The sequence below is a fragment of the Protopterus annectens genome, chromosome 14.part0 (assembly GCF_019279795.1).
Source record: "Protopterus annectens isolate FY-2018-M chromosome 14.part0, PAN1.0, whole genome shotgun sequence".
Taxonomy (NCBI): Eukaryota; Metazoa; Chordata; order Ceratodontiformes; family Protopteridae; genus Protopterus; species Protopterus annectens.
The window spans coordinates 194,340,093-194,358,476 of record NC_056748.1 but is presented as its reverse complement, the minus strand read 5'-3'; positions in this window follow the sequence as shown (position 1 = coordinate 194,358,476).

Below are 18,384 nucleotides of genomic sequence, written 5' to 3'. Positions count from 1 at the left end.
AAGCAGACCTTCCTTAGGAATTACCACTTTTTGGAGGTAAGACGGACAATGTTACACCTGTAATTTAAATTAGGAGCAATCCTGGCTAGTTGACAGGATTGTATGACATATATGCCACAATCCACACTTAACCCATGCCATCAATGTTGTCAATGAGCTATGTATTTACTGGGTGCCTCACAGGAAGATGTATTATGCATGCATGGTGTAGAACACCTTAAAGGGAAGTCTGTACTGTCAACTAACAGTTATGTATCACAAAAATACTTATGTATGGCCACAAAAGGTGTGTAGAAGCTCACTGTGGGAAAAGTTATATACTTTTGTAAATCATTCCTGGAACACTTAGGTATTGGCAATATGGATAACAACACTTAAAAACAACACACTGTTATAAGTAGATTCCCTACACAACAGCTGTGTATTGCATTTATCTGCCACATGTAATAGCAATGGATATTGTCTGCAGCATCTGTAATTGATATATGAATTCAGAAATGATCACTATTAATGAATGGTACAGCACTATGTGAAAGTCCTGGCAATGCATTAGTTATGCTTATGAACAAAGAAACTCCAACACTGCAAAGTCTAGCTTTAATAGGCAAGAACGCTGTCACTATTATATTGTTCACATACCAAACAATACACGGAGCACACTTTATATCAGCAGATGTGAAATTCAATACATGTGCCGCACAATCATTGTTACCCTGACATTGCTATGGAAAATTTTGTAACACCATGAAATCCTGGCATGCATTCATATGTGTTCATGAAAGCTATTAAGTGGTTCATGGTTCACTACAAGGCTAACTGCCCTTGTGGGCCATTTTAAGCCTAGTCACTTACCCCATGGGAGAATCAAACCCTGCCCCTTATGTTTGCAAGGCAAACACCTTAACCATTACATCAACCTCCCACTAGAAGGTACTAATAATCTTATGAACTGGTAGATCCATCACGCTGTATAGTCATACTACAGCTGTATCTAGAATACAATTGAACTCCATAGGTTTCAAGATCACATAAAAGCATAGCCATACTTAACCTGACTTACACAGTTTTCAATAGTTATGTGAACAATGTTCATACAGGAAAGTGCCTATGCTATGTTATCTAATAACAACTGCCTCTATCCATGAAGGATATGGAGTACAATCATGATTACTCATCCATTTATCTATGTTGTACTTGAAGAGAGTCACAAAAATCCTTTGTTTTATGTGGATGGCAAGCTTGTTCCAGGAAAGGGGTAGTATCTGAGAAATGTATCTATCTCTTCAACATGATTTAATATGTTTGAGGCTAGTTTAACATCCTTGAAATGAGTGAACCTTGTGCAGTTTGCATTATTATGCAACACTGCTATCAAGGACAGGTTGTAGGTTGCCCTGTAGTCCAAACACAGATTAACCCTTGATAGTCTGTTGCAAATATAATACAATGATAGGGTTGTAAATCTTTGTGCATATGACGTCTTGTTTACACCATGTATCTTCATTGTGAAAAACTCTGGGGCTGCTCCAGCTGTTACAGATGTGTGGTGAGGTACATTTAAAAGGTGCATTGCACTCCTCAATTATTGGTGTGATGAGGGGTGAGAACAATGGAATTATAATGTCCTTAGATGTGGATCGCCTGCCCATACTTAGAAGCTGTGCTATATACAAGGGATTTGTCACCAGTCGTCACATGCTGGTGAAAGTTCCAATTACTATCTACCTGAGTACCTAGATCAAATACCACTGGGTCTAGTCATAGGGGTGTGCTGTCTATATTGAATTTAGCCTAGGTATTTGCTTTCAAATTGGAAATAAGTATGCTTTTTGGTTCATTTAGTGTGTCACCATGGCCCTGGCAAAAATAATTTTTTGTGCATTAATACTTTATGTAGTATATCAATTAAATTCCTGGATTCAGTGATTGTCCACAATTTGCAGTCATCCACAAAGTTCATCAGACAAAGGCTGTCTAAGTTTATCTTCACCTCTGAGAATAAAATACTGAATGGGAAAGGGCCTACTACAGAACCCTAAGATATGGCCCTCATCACTGGCCCCTTGCTAGTGGTGAATTCACACACTTTCACAGTACGTGTTCTGTCTGTGATCCATTTGTCTACCCACTTAGTGACATTGGTGTTTAGGTCCACTTGAGACAGTTTCTCTGTAATATCTGAGTGTGGATTCATGTCAAATGCCTTGGCCAGGTCAAGGTAAGTGGGATGCACAGTCTTTTCCTCATCCATGCACTTGGTGACCTGCTTGAAGAAGTCTACATCAGATGTAACAGACATGTTGTAGCCATAATCAATCAAAAATGTTTGGGCGACACATTCTGGACATGATTGTTTGGTCTGCCTCAGAAATGAGGCAAGTAAGGTTTATGGGTCTACAATTCCCTGGATCAGGGGATGTTCACCCCTTGTCCAGATGGATGACTGTTGCTGTACACAGCACTGCTTCTACCAGAACATAGGCTGTCTGGAGACTGTGTTTAAGTAATGATCCAACTGTGTCTGCTAGTTCAGGGTTTAAGTTCTTGGGAAGGCAACCTGGAATGTTGTCATTGTCCCTTGATGACATGATATTAGCCCATCAGAGAGCACAAATGAGCTGCTATTCTGACAAAATAAGCTGAGTAATGCTTGCATGTGTACTTTGGCTGATGTCCAGTGGGAACAGGGGGTTGAAGTTTGATCCAGACTGTCAGCTAGCAGATTGTCTATTTTCTCCAATTGAGTATGGTTGGTGGCATCCACACAGAGCTCTGCACTTAGTCGTGTATTCCCCTTAACATTTCATATTTATTTAAAAATGATTTGTGACGACACCTCCAAATACAACCTTGCTTATGCATCACATGACATACAGTGGTACTGTTCACAAAGTCATACGACTCCACCAATGTCATGTAATTACATCAATTGCACAACATCACCTTCACCTCTATAGAGATCTGGCTAAATGAAGCACAACTGCTACTTAATCACAATAAAATCAAAGTATTATTGTGCTCACCAAAACCACTTTTGCATGACTTCAAAATATACTCACAAAATAAAACAGAGCTAGAAATTGTAACTTGGGCAAAGTTACTGGGTATCACCACAGATGATAAATTCTCCTTTGAACAACATATATTAAACAACATTAAAAAAATTCATTTGAAACTTCAAAGACTTTATAGACACAATCATGGACAATTTCACCAAAAACACTTGCCAACCAGTTCCTGCTCCCCTACCTCAATGGGAACCCTATTCTCTTAACCTCCACATGTCTCTGTAAAACAAGCTGCAATCATGCTATTACAAAATAGCTAAATTTGCAACTGGTATATCTTACCACAAGCATCACAGCCATGCCCTCAATATATTAAACTGTCTTAAATTCTCCCATTACCTTAACTTTGTACAACTAATCCTAGCACATAAAACAATATATAACCAGACAGCTGCACTGCCTTAAAACCCAGCTTACATCCCTATACCCCATCCCCATAATTTAACAGATTTTAAAAGTATACAAAACTAACAAAAGAGCTGGTTATAGCCTCTACTCCTTTACTATCGCAAAACTATGGAATGTCCTACCTCCAAGTATCAGTGTCTTAGATTCATTCAGTACATTCAAAATTACACTAATAGATCACTTTATCAGCACTCACACCTGTCCTTGCTCCTTAACTAATAACTAACACACTAAACTCCTATCTCTGTACAGACTTGTAGAGACCACCTGTTTCTTACTCCTGCTACCACTCCTTCTCCCCCATCTCCTACTCTCCTCCCTATACTACCACCATGTATCTGCTTTTTTCTTCATCTTTCCAGCTTTCCTAGTCCACTTCCAAAATACCCTCTTCTCTTTAGTGAATCTTATACTCCTGTATTTCATACAATACATACTCCTGCTCACCATTCTAATCATAATATCAGCTCTTTCAAATCATTCATATAATACTATCCTTAATTACCATTCTACTGTTATCTTACAATCCATACTTTAAACTTTCTACTCTTTATAACCTAGTAAACAAACAGCTTGCTATATTCACAGTGACTTAATCTCCCCTTTAGTAATGTATATTTCTTCCTAGAATCTTAGGCTGAACTCTTGACTGTTAATTTTATCTACCCACATGTTTAAGTTATATTATGTCTGTAACTGTACATACATGTTAACATGTTAGACTGCATTATTCTTATAAATGTATGTAAAGTGTAAATATAACTGCAAAATTTAATAGTATCTGTATTTGTGTAGAGCTTGTCTCCCCGGGCCACCATGGTCTCCAATGAAAAAAGCAACTATTTCCAAAGGTGCTACTATAGATGAAAAAAAAATCAATTTGTTTATGAAGTCATCCTTTTGTTTCTAAACATTTACTGACTGTTTATTTAATAGTTGTTTATGTTTCGTCTATGAGTTATAAGAAGTGGTAGTTCTAGGTGTTCTCTCCTCGATCATAAGTAATTCTAGATGACAGACTTAGGTTGCAAAGGTAAAAAATTCTTAGGTTGATTGAGTCAATTCACTTTTCCAATTCAGGGCGATTATTTACCTTGCAATTGATAAGACAGTCCAAAGAAGTGAATAATTTATTTTTTAACACACAAAGGTAATGGAGTATTAAATAAGATTAGTGATTTAGCTAAAATAAGTTTATCACTAAAAAGTTCATATAATTCCAAAATGGTTTAATTACATTGCATCCATAAATCATGTGTTAGAATCTGTGTTAATGTTTCACTTACATCTCCAGAATCCAACATTTTTTTCTTAAACATTAATCCAATTTTATGTGGAGTGATACATGTTTTATGCATACATTTCCAAGAAAATATTTTCCACTTTAAAGATGAAGTGGTTTGTTTAGAGGATGATAATGTCACTTCCTTTTCATCTTCAGTGGATAGTAATTATTTATGGATTTAAAATAATCCCAATAACTTTCTTTGTAATATCCTGTATTATTTTAATCATCTTATACATTTTTGACATAAGCCCTTTTTCTGAAATATAGTGATGCATCAAAATGGTTAGAAGGCCAATGAATTTAAGAACATTTGTATTGATGCTTGCATTTGATTTACTTTCTTCTCTGTTGAGTATCTACAATTTTGAATGTTCAACCACATTTCATTATTTAAATTAAAATTTCAATATAAAGTCTTTTCTTTATCCATCAACTGAAACCAATATGTTAGATTGTTCTCTTTAAACATAGTCATTGTAGCTACATTAAATGTACATATATTGTTTTGTATATATGGTATAGGAAATGTTAAAAATAACCATGCTTTATATTCTGGATTCTTGTAAACAAAATTTCTAAAGTTAATCAATATCATGAAGATATAAGATGAGTTAATTAGTTAGTTTTCATTTTACAAAGTATAATTGTTTAATAACCAAAGAAAGTGATTATTAGTTATCATATTGTGGCATATGTATATTTGATGATTAGATTTTAAACAATTGCTCTCTTGTATGTCTTTCCATTTAGCATTGTAATTATTATTTGTCTTTATAATTGAAGATAAGGAATAGAATCCAAAATCAGGCAATTCAATACCCTCATAAGACCAATTTCTTAAATGATGATTATGAGACAATGTAATTATATTGGGATACTAAATAAAACTAAGAAGTAAGGAATTAAATCATCTTAAATATTATTTGGGAAGAAAAAGAGACAGTGATTGTATCATATAGAATATGTTTGGTAATATAGTCATTTTATTAAAGAAAATCTCTCTTCCATCTAGCATAGGAATTTATTCTATTTATTAATAAGATTTTATTCACAATATCACTATAATTTATATTTATTATATTTTTAATGCTTTGTGTTAAAATTATTCCTAAATATTTATTTTTTATCGTTTACAATATATTTAGAAAATATTTTCTCCATATCACTTATATTGGAATTCATACATACAATTTTTGCTTTATTTTCATTAAAGATAAGTCCAAGCTTAGAATGAAAAATTTCAATCGCCTCAAAGAGAGCATTAAGATGTTTTTTATTATCATTCAATGTCAAAAGTATATCAACAAATATTCAAATTTAGATTTTAATTTATTTGCATTCCTTTAATTCCTGGTTTTGACCTTATGTAATTTGCACAGGATTCCATAATTAAAGTAAAAAGCAAAGGTGACAATAGAGAACCTTGCTTTGTTCCTTTAGTAATGAAGATTGATTGTGAGACATAAGAACCTATTTTTATGTAGGCTAAGGAATAATCGCAAAAGAAATTTATAAGTTGCAGAAATCCATTTGAAAAATTACATTCTTACAAGACCAATAAAAGATATTTCCAATTAACTGAGTCAAAAGCACTGTTGATGTCTAAGCTTATTAATGTTAAATTATCTTTTATGTTATTAGCACAAACAATTACACTTAGTATTATTTTAATATTATTATAAGTATTCCTATTTTTTATAAATCCAGTTTGATCATTGTTAATTAAATATGGAAGAAATTGTTAAATTCTACTAGCAGGTATAGCCATGAATATTTTGTAATCAATATTTAATAATAAAACGGACATATAAGAAGAACATTCAGTTAGGTCTTTGTCTGTTTTCAGAATTGGAGATATAAGCATCTATTTTCACGAAGGCAGAACCATTGTTACATCATTAACTAATTGAAAAGTATGACGTAAATGTTTAAAACATCTTTGGACATAAGTTTATAAAGTTTGGCTATTATGCCATTATTACCCAGAGATGTATTAGGTTTAACTTTGTTAATTTGATATTAAGTTCTGACATTAATACAGATATGTCTATTAATTTCAATTGCTCAACCATCATGTTTTCAGTATATTTCCTAGTAAAAGTTTTGATCGCATCTTGTGAATCCACTACTGGATTAAATTGATTAATTTTACTAAAATGGGTACTAAATTCCCTTTGAATATCTTCTGTCACCATGACCATTTCTTTTCTACCAGCTGAGTGTAGCAATTTGATATGATTAGTTTCAATAATCATCTTTGCACTAGAGACTATTTTATGCATGGATTTTGGAATTATAGAGAAGTTTGTTAATTTAATCTTTTCTAGATTTATTTTAGTTTTATTGTTTAAAATTTATATATATTTGCTTTATAATTTATTAATGTCTTTCATCAAAATATTACTGTCATTTTTACTTTCTAGTTTTAGTTTGTCAAATTTTCCCTGTAATTCAAATAAATCCTTATCGCATTGCTTTTTATTTAAAGCACACCAATTCATACTTTTACCATTTAAATAAGATTTTAGAGCATCCCATATATAAATTTCAGCTATATCTTAAGTATTATTAAATTCAATGTAAGACAGAAACTCCTTAATAAAGAATTATTCAAAATATTTTAAGTTGGCTATATACGGTGGCATTCTTTTAATGTGGATATTATTATTATTATGTTTCAACATGAATTCCAGTGTTATGGCATTGTGACCAGAAAGTGGACAAGAGACGACTTTAACTTTACCAAGGCTTTTATTTAAATCATTGGAAACATAAACTGTTTCAGTTCTTGATTGTGCTTCATATCTATGTGAGAATACGGTGGAAGTGACAGATGTGTTTAAGGTGGAGGTGGGCTTGCATCAAGGGTCAGTTCTGAGCCCTTTCTTATTTGCAATGATGATAGATAGGTTAACAGACGAGATCAGACAGGAGTCCCCGTGGACTATGATGTTTGCAGATGACATTGTGATCTGTAGTGAGAGTAGGGAGCAGGTGGAGGAGACCCTGGAGAGATGGAGATAGGCTCTAGAGAGAAGAGGAATGAAGGCCAGCAGGACTAAGACATAATGTATGTGTGTGAATGAGAGGGAGGGTAGAGGAATGGTGAGGATGCAAGGAGTAGAGGTGGCGAAGGTGGATGAGTTTAAATACTTGGGATCAATAGTTCAAAGTAATGGTGAGTGTGGAAGAGAGGTGAAGAAGAGAGTACAGGCAGGATGGATTTGTGGAGAAGAGTGTCAGGAGTGATTTGTGACAGATTAGTACCAGTAAGAGTGAAAGGGAAGGTCTACAAGAGGGTAGTGAGACCAGCTATGTTATATGGGTTGGAGAGAGTGGCATTGACAAAAAGGCAGGAGTTAGAGCTGGATGTGGCTGATTTAAGATATTAAGATTTGCATTGGGTGTGACGGGGATGGACAGGATTAGGAATAAGTATATTAGAGGGTCAGCCCAGGTTGGAAAGTTTGGAGACAAAGCCAGAGAGGCAAGATTACATTGGTTTGGACATGTGCTGAGGAGGGATGCTGAGTATATTGGAAAAAGATGCTAAGGATGAAGCTACCAGGTAACAGGAAAAGAGGTAGGCCTAAGATAAGGTTTATGGATGTGATGAGAGAGGACATGCAGGTGGTTGGTGTGACAGAGCAAGATACAGAGGACAGGAAGAAATGGAAACAGATGATCCGCTGTGGCAACCACTAATGGGAACACCCAAAAGAAGACGATGATGATCTATGTGAGAAATGAGTAAAAATAGTGAATCAGATATTGTGAATTCATGAACATATGTAGTATTAAATAAATTAATGAAGTTTATTAATCCTTTGGCTGAAGCTGATATTCTATGCTTTACAATAGTATTAGAATCCTTCTCATTTATTATACAACTAAAATCTCCTGCCAAAACTAAACTACTCTTTGAATGCTGAATGATCTGATCTAGTTCAAGTTTAACTGTTTTATGGACACTTATACCAGGTATACAATAAATATTAACATGAATCTGTATCTTCCCATTAATTTCTAAAGTTACTGAGCAAAAATTCCTTTTATCATCACTGTGTATATTCAGTATACTTGGTATAGGCATAGACTTTTCCCACAAAATAGCTATTACTCTTCTTTTTTGATTGTATTGGGAAATAGCTAATATGGTATAATGTTTATTATTAAGTCAATATATATAATTTGTTAACAGATGGTTTTTTTGGATTAATATGATCTAAGAAGAAAATCATTTTAAATATTTATTTAAACTACTCGTGTTGCAACCATTATTTAATCCAGTCATATTAACAGAAATATACTTTAAACATGTCATCTAGCAACCCAAGGATTATAACTGAGAACTTTAGAACTTTAAAATATGGCAACATGATTAAACCACTTAAATACTGCATGTTAACAACTGCAAACCTAGTGAACTTAATGTTAGTACAGATGAATAAAGTGCATATAGTTGTAGACACCAAAAAGGGGAAAAATATTACATAAATATTAAACATGAAGTAATTTTGACTTTCACTCCCCACATGGAGTATAACACTCCTGACTTGAATAGTGAATCTATCCAAGTCATCCTACCTAACAGCAGAAGCAAGATTAATGACACTCTGCCATTCCAAAACTGTAACATGTTAATATAAAATAAGGGAAAGAAAAAAATAACATGCTATGTATTCTGTAATAGCTCCCACAACATAATATTTATTCTAAAGATCGTGCTCTGTTTAAATAGGTACTTCAGTTGTCTTATTATTCAACAACTGTTTAACTTACATTCATATCATAAATGTAAAGATTTGTTTATATATATATATATATATATATATATATATATATATATATCAGTTTAATTTTATATGTTACTACATTGCACACATTGCCCCTTAAACAAGGCAGAGATCACCTCTGAGTAGTCTATATGCCACAGGCTACAATGACACTCATTTCAGACGATCCCTGTGGGACCATACTGTTGTGTGCAAGTGCAGCTACTGCTTGGAAAGATCCATTACCAAATGGACATTGGACTTAGATATTGCTATGCTGAGGGAAGAGTACATGGAGGTTATGAGTACGTCAATTACGGGTGATTGTGCCCTCTGCTATGACATATGATTCCCATCATACCACTGGGGAGACATGGTGATCTCAAGCACATTAGGTGTAAACCTGTGACCAGGTCTGTGTATTCAGTTCTTTCACCCCTGAGTATGTACATCACATGTTGTGACTGATGTGCTACTTGCCAGGTACATAGATGTTAGTAATGGAAATTATACTACATATATATTTGCATGGAGTTTATGGCCATTACTATGTCAACAGGCATTTGTTCATCAATACTCTCTTGTAGGATAGTGACATAACTCACAGACTCCATGACTGCCCACAGTTTGGAGGCATCAGCCAACATTATCATCCATGCACATAGTAACCCTGTGCTTCAGATACATTGATTCATTTCCCTGCATCAATGACAAGGATGACAGGGATGTGGCACAGGTATCATCACTTGAACAGGGTGTTATGTGGGGGTGCAGGAGGCCTAGGTTGCCCCAAAAGGTTGACAGCATAGCATCAGTCAGGAAGGGAAGCAGGCAAGAAGGACCATGGAAATGTGCCATTTGCATCTGTAGGTATCCTGTATTTGACAGTGATAACACTGCATGTGTGTATGTTGGGTACCTTTGAACCATGTATGGTGGAGCTGACAGTTCACTGTCTCTGGCCCTGAACAAAGGACCTGGCTCTGCCAGGAGTTTAACTGGCACCTCCATGCTCAAGGTCAGAAGTGGTGCTAGTACCTGATGGTGACTGCTGTCCACTGGGGCCGTGTCCTCCACAGGAACACCCAGGACCAAGAGTCCATGGCCTGCCATATTTTGATGTGGACAGCACACTCCCCTCTGTAGTGCTGGAGATGCTGACAATACAGGAACATGATTGTGCATGGCCACGTGGACTCTCAGCAGATGAGGTTGCTACCATACATCCACAACTCCAATGCTCAGCTCCAGCCAGACATTCCAGCACAGGCACTGTGCATTCCAAGACAGATAGTGTGTGATCTGTCTCAGCCCACAATCTTTCCACTGCATCAGTGAACCAATCCAGGGTGTCAGCAATGCATTGGAGACAGTCATGGATGTCAGACTGTGGCTGAATCCATAATCCTAAGTATACATCTGGAGTTCCTTTCAGAACACGCCTGTGCCTCCAAGATGGCCTGAAACATGCATAGAGTGATCCATGATGTGACACCTGCAACAGATGGTGGATGGACAGCAGGCTTCCTACAAGCACCCCTATCAATCCGCCTGTGTGAAACCTCACCAGATCTCTGGCTATGGCCAGGGTCTACACTCATTGGAGCCATATTTGCAGCACTTTCCTGTTCAATGTCCCCATCCTCTGACCCTCCAATATCTGTGGCCTCTGGCGACTGGGCATATGTAGGCATACTAACTGTGTGTAGTGACAATGAGGGAAGAAGAGGGATGTCAGCCTCTGGGACAGATTCAGCCCCTGAATCCCCTACCTGTGACTCACTGTGGCCTCCATCATCATCAGAGTCTGAAGAGACACTGACATCAGATTGTGTAGGGGACAGCAATCAACCCCCTCCCATCACCTGTAATAAGAAAGGAAAAAGCAGTATAGTAATACCTGCATTATTATTCTTTGCAGTACTATGTTGCAATATATGTACATCTCTATACACTGTTGGCATTATTACAGACCTGTTGGGAACCCAACCTCATATAGTAGGACAAGAAGACATTACTTTTCCCACAAACAGTGGCAGTTACTTGTAAATGAAAACTCTTTACACAGCAATCTCATCAGCAACAATGAGGCACACTGTTGACATTTGTGAAGACTCTGCACAACTGACACATATGACAATCTGTAATGTCCTGACAATACTGTCACATCTATCAGTGTGGTCACACCTACAAGCCATAGGTATTACTCTAACATATGTACTGTTAGAAAATATACATGCAGTTGGCAATCATGCTGACAGTACAGTAATCCAGGCAGCAGTCCTGAGATTACACTTTAGGAATTACATTGCTGTAAATCAACATCTATAACAAAACAGTGTCATGCTTACCAGGAGCAGGACCACAGCCTTGTCCAGTAGCTGACAGACCTGTGAAAGGTTGACTGAGATGTAATGTCAGGACCATGGCATGTTGCACCACAACAAGGTAATAGTCCATTTATCTCACATTTACAGCAGCTACTGTGTTAATTGTTATATTGGTCAGCATCTGATCATGAGAGTCAAACTGCAGTTAAACCCCATCCCAAAGAACAAAGGCCTGACACCAACATAAGAGTAGGTACACCCTGACACACTGAATGTGACAGTATTGCAATGGTGATCAAACTAAGCTTACTTGCATGCTCCTCTGCCATAGAAACTGTGGCACCCACATCCATAATTTATAGTATGATGGATGCCTGGGAACTGTCGTGTGTGCCTAGGTTCACCAGGAATTCCTCAGTGGCTGAGAATGTTTTTTTCCACTGCAGGCTCTCCACCAGTGATGCCACAATCCCTGGTTACATCTGCTGCTCTTCTGCATGCAGCACTGATCATGTCCATTGCACAGTGTCGAACCTGCTCATATGTCCTCCTCTGAGAACATGTGGCATTCATGTCACGGACAAGGTCAGCCCACAGTGTTGGTTGCTGTTCTCTATTTTGTCTCCCCCTAGACAATAGGAGTTTATGGTATTGCAGGAGGCCTTCCAGTAGAATATCATTCTCTACATCTGTGAAAGGTGTGCAGCATCTTGGATACATGTTGCCTGAAAGACAACAAAATGGGAACACATGTCAGGATCACATATGTGGAAGTACACTATATAGAGATGCAGGAAGAACAGAATGGCTGGCAGTATCCACTGCTTGATCACACATGTCATATTCCACAGTGTGCAAAAATACTATGCATGTGGATACAACTGAGATACTAAAATATATATTGCATTCTAGGTAATCATTTATCTGGTAATCATGGAACACACAGATTAGGCAGTTGTGATTACATTATGAAAAATCGTGGCAGTTGAGAGGTATGTTTGTGTACATTAAGTAAATTAGACAGGAGTTATGCCTTAGTTGGCAGGCATGGGAGTAGAACCCAAAAGCTGTGACTGCAGAGGACATTTGCCGATAATGTAACAATTGACTGCAGCAACTTAGAGCAGACATGAAATTAATACAACCCTACTGCAAATATTAAGACAGATTTATTTAGGAAAACACAGTGCTACTTAACACTTTTTTGGTATTGGTGTTGTCTGTGAAGTCTACATACATTATCTGTCCATAAAGTGGGCTACTTCATCCATATATCGTTTGTTCCTGCAGCGGGAGGAAAAGAGAGCATTATGTGACTGAACCTAGCCTGGAGACAGCCTTGAACCATGCTATGAGTTGAGCAATACATTTTTCAGGCCATTACTTTTGCATTCTATAGCTATTACAGTTTTGCACTTGACTACAGCAACCTTACCATACACATAAAATGCATACAGCTCTAGTACAATTATGTAATGGCACCACAGTTCTGCTTTACACCTTTTTGCTTACTGTTATTTGCATTGTTTAGTATTTATTGCAGTATAGTTGTTATTGCTCATTTATTGCACTGCAGTTGTAATTGCTCATTAATTGCACTGCAATTTTTTTGTTTATTCTTTATTGCAGTACTTTTTTTATTCATTATTGTTTATTGCACTACAGTTAGCATAATATATCTGTAATTACCACACTCACACCACAACCTGGCCAGGCACCCTGCATGGGACTGAATATTGCAAGCCCTCTCAACTGCAGCTATTGGGAGAGAAGTACACCACTATGCATACCAGTTTTACAAAGAATCAGCTTGGTTTTAGTAAACTAGTGTAAGAAATACTTACATATGTCTGGGGCATGCCCAACCCTGGCCTTTTGGACCCAGGTGTCCAAAGTTCCCCACTTTCTATGCTTCAGTTTATCATAGTGGCGATGGCACTGCTCACTATTGCGGGGATACCAGTAGCACTGGGAAGTTCCCTGGCCAACCAATTCAAGGCCTCAGCCTTACATTCTCAGCCCTGGTAATCACCCTGCAGCAGCCTAGGTTCATAATTGTGTATCAGGAGCCCAACCAAAACCCTGGACTCCTGCACACCCCATATCTGTGCCTGAAAGAAGCGCACACCCTCTCCAACATCGCCTGGCATACTGACAGTTAGAAACATTTCAACAAGTGTTGCAAAATTCCCACCTATTGCCCTTAATATAGGTTGTTTTCCTGCCCTTGCAAGTCATTCAGCAACATTCAAAAAAACATTTTGTTGCTTAGCATCATGCAAACCAGCGAAGCTGAGCATCATGAAAACTTGTACAATCATGGTTTTAGCGAAGCTCAGTACCATGCAAACAATAGCAGCCATTAATCATGTTTAAGCATTGCTTAGCACCGTGCAACTCTTCCAAATGTAAGTTATGTTTTTAAATTAAGCAAAAGTTTAGATTACATTAAACAAATGGTATGTCTGCTAGGGACTTGAACCCAGGACCTATGAAGCTTTAGGTAATCACTCTACCCATTTAAAACACAGATATGATAATTAATAACATCTGGTTTCTATTTTTAGTGTCTGTGATGTGCCAGCTGTCTATGTGTAAGCACTGTTTGGCATTGCTGCACTCTGCGCTGTTCAAACTTACATTAAAAAAACTGAAAAAAAGACAAAAAATTAGAAATTTAAAACACAAACTATTAATTTACAGCACATTTCAATAGCAGCAGGGAACATTACAGGGAGCCTCACCATGTACATAACATCTGACCAGCCTCTACACTTCTGCTTACATGAATTCAATATCCCTCTTACTATGCTGTCCCTCGGCAGCACACCATGATTAATATGCATGGCGAGCTACCAAGGGGGATCCATGGCCATGTACATGGGTACATTTCACGTAGTCTCTACACAGAGCTTACACAGATTTTATTGAATCCTGGTGCGTGTCTCACAATTAAATAAGAAATGCATATATCCAATCTTGGTGTGACACAGTAAATAGTTGTACATGAAATAAAAAAGAACAGAGAAGGAGCTACAATCAAATAAAAATGTATCAATGATTGCAGTTTAAATACTTATATTAATACTATTAAACTAAAACACACTTTTAAAAAAATATAGATAAGTATTGTGGTACCACTTCTAGAAAGGTAGTTCAGCCAAACCAAGCTAGACAGTGACACGATTTTTCTGTATGACTACTACTTGCTAATGAAAAGGTGTAAATTATAAAAATTGAGTAGATTGAACAGAGGTGTTACCAATCAATGGCATCAGTTTTCTAGTTCACATAGCAGTAAAAGTATGTATATAAGGTACAACATAACTACAGAGACCACTGTCATTAATACGTAATATGTTATCTAACCACTAAATGTTTAAATATCGTGTATAATTGCCTGACTTCCTGATTTATGTATCACAAAAATAAAATTACAATGAGCTATCTAAAGGTACATTACACAATAAATCAAGGAAAGACAGGAATGCATTAAAACATATCTTTAAAAAATCATATTTGTTTAACTTTTTCTTTTCTTTGCCCTCTCTTCTTTCTCTATAAAATAGTAACTATGAAATGATAAATTGTATTATATAATTAATACTTTTTTGAATTTAGTTTCTTAAATTTCAATGTATGTAGTGGCAGCAAACCGCTTCTGGAAAAACAAGATACAATTATATCAGATTATGTTTCATCATGCCAGTGCTTGTATTTGTTTACATTGTATCCCTCTGTTTCATAAGACATTTGTTGTATAACCATTTATTCTTTTTCTAAAATTATTGGTTAAACATTAGATTTTTATTTTATTTTTGTAAGTTGAATTAGCTTTTTGTACACTGTCAATTAAAGATTCATAACATCTATGTAGAAATTTCTATAGAATAGAATTAACCATGTAAAATGTGTTCAAAGTTAACTAACACTCATTGGAGCTGCACTTTGAACCTCTGCCCTTCCACAAAACATTTCATTGAACTCAAACTAAAGATTTATACAATCTTATTAGAAAGAAGTGTATTAAATGTACAAGACTCAAAACTAAGAAGGAGCAAGTCAGAAATATACTTTAAGTACAAAGACAGCATCACATATGTAGCTTTATCTACTTGCTAACGTGGAAGTTAAGAGCCAAGCCATGATGTCACATCACTCACGATCATGGCAGGTGTTCCGGTTTCAGTTTAATCCAAATGCAAGACAGCAGCCAATGCTCAACCCTAATGCAATTAAAGTCACTAAAAGTACAGACTGCCAAGCCATCGCAGAGTGCACTAGTGTTATTCATCAAATAAACAGCATCAAGTTAATGTTCACCTCCGATGAATATAACCACAACAATATTATCACTGATCTCTCCACCACCCAACCAGTGCCATCTCAATGTAAACAGTTATATTCACCATAAGCAAATAAAAAAAAAGAAAAAGGAACAGAGCAGTCTATGCTCTGAGCATCAAATGCATAATATATGGCACCATAGATACAGCAATCTCTACAATTACTCAAGAAACACAAGGCAGCATATGAACAAATAAAACAGGACTAAAAATAACCCACACAACCCACAACAACTGCTTATCTGCTTTAGGTTCACACCACCAATAAACTGCCAAATATAACTAAACAAGTCTGGAACTAATCAACGCGCCTTCAAAGGGAAAATGCATACATTCAAAGACACATCTCTATCTTTACATGGTTCCTCATAAATAAACCACGCAAATAACATCTAAGTAATACTAGTATAGTCTGTTTAGAATTGTATACATCAGAAAAGCTGCTTCAAAGCTGAGTTCTAAAACTTTAAGTAATATAAGTTTGTGATTTTATAGTAAAAAAAAAAAATAGAAACCCTCTATGCAAAACCAGCACCAAGAAACCAAATATATAAATTAAATATTAATATTAATAATAATATAGTTATTGAGTTTAAATATGCTATAGTAATATCAGATATTAAAATAAAGAATAAGTATATGTAAGTGGATAAAAGTAATGAAAGAAAAAAATTACCTTAGTGCAATGTGCATCCAGGTTTCCTTTTTTTTCCCTTTGAAAGTAAAAAAGATTTGAGATGGACATAAAAAGTACTTATTATGGAGAATTAGGTACAAAACAGCTTAGCAAGTACAATAATATCGAAATTAGTTAACTCGTCACTTCCCCTTCATTTTCTTTTTTCTTCTCATTAGTTTTCCATCCATTCCTTTCAGCCTGTCATTTGAAGGAACTGCTATTCCAGTCCATGGCGTCTATTTTTTTCAATGATATTTTTGTTTGCAGAAAAGATAATGCAGTGTCCAGGTCTTCAAATATTCTAATTTCATCTGGGAGAAATAGTTTAGGTGTAGCAGGAAAGACTAAGTAAACTTTTATCTGTTTTTCTTAAGTTCTTTAATTAAAGGTAAAACACTATTCCTTTTAGATATCACTATATGACAATAATCATTGTCAAACCTTATTACTTTTTCATCTAGTTTAATGTGAGATTTTGACCAAGCTATCTTGAGTATTAGTTCCTTGTCCTGTGAAGAATAAATTTAACAATAGTAAATCTCAGTGCTGTGTTATTTTTAGAAGGAGTAACAGCCAAGGATATGTGCTCTCTCTCAATGCCATAAGACATTGCTTCTGGTAGATGAAAAATTTTAGGAAGCCAAGATGTTAAAAAGCTTGCCATGCTACTTCCTTGCATTTTTCCAGGCAAACCAAAAATGCAAAGACTGTTTCTCTCAGATCTGTTGTTCAAGTTATCTAATTTGCTCAGTAGTAAGGTATTTTGTTTTGTTTTAACCCGCAGTAGTGGTGCTACGGTAGCGTTGTTGCCTCACAGCAAGACATTGTCCCGTTTGATTCTCAGCTAGAGCATCTTCTGTGTGGAGGCATGCATGAATGGACGTGTCTTCGTTGAAGGTTGTGCGTCAGGGCTGGTAACTCAGCACGTAAAAATCCACTACCAAACATTAGCAGACCGAAGTTCCGCTGTGGCGACCCCTAACCGGGATAAGCCGAAAGACACAACAACAACAAGTAAGGTATTTTGTTTTAATAAGAATTCAGTGTTGTTTTCTTCTTCAGTTAATCTCCTTTCCGTATCAGTTAATGCTTTTTCTATTCTGGATATCTGAACTATCTGTTGATTAAGAGACTCTTGAATTTGTTCCATTTGTTTTCTACATCTCTCCTTAAAATTATTTAAGTTATTGTCCATTTTGTCCATTTTTAGTGATAATTTATGAATATTAGTCAAGACCATCTGAAATTCTTTCATCAGAGATTGGTCTTGAGAGCTTATTTTGTAGGACTCATCTTGTAAGTATAGACAGTTTCCAGATAAAAGTTTGACAAGAAAATAAAGGAATCTTTAGATAGTTTTTGTTGTTATCAAACAGGACAGTTTATATTATTAGTTTTTGACAAAAAAAAAAACAAAAAACGAGTGCTATAACTTAGAAATATAACTTCCTATCAGAAAGAGGATGATAACTGCAGAGCTGGTGAAATTT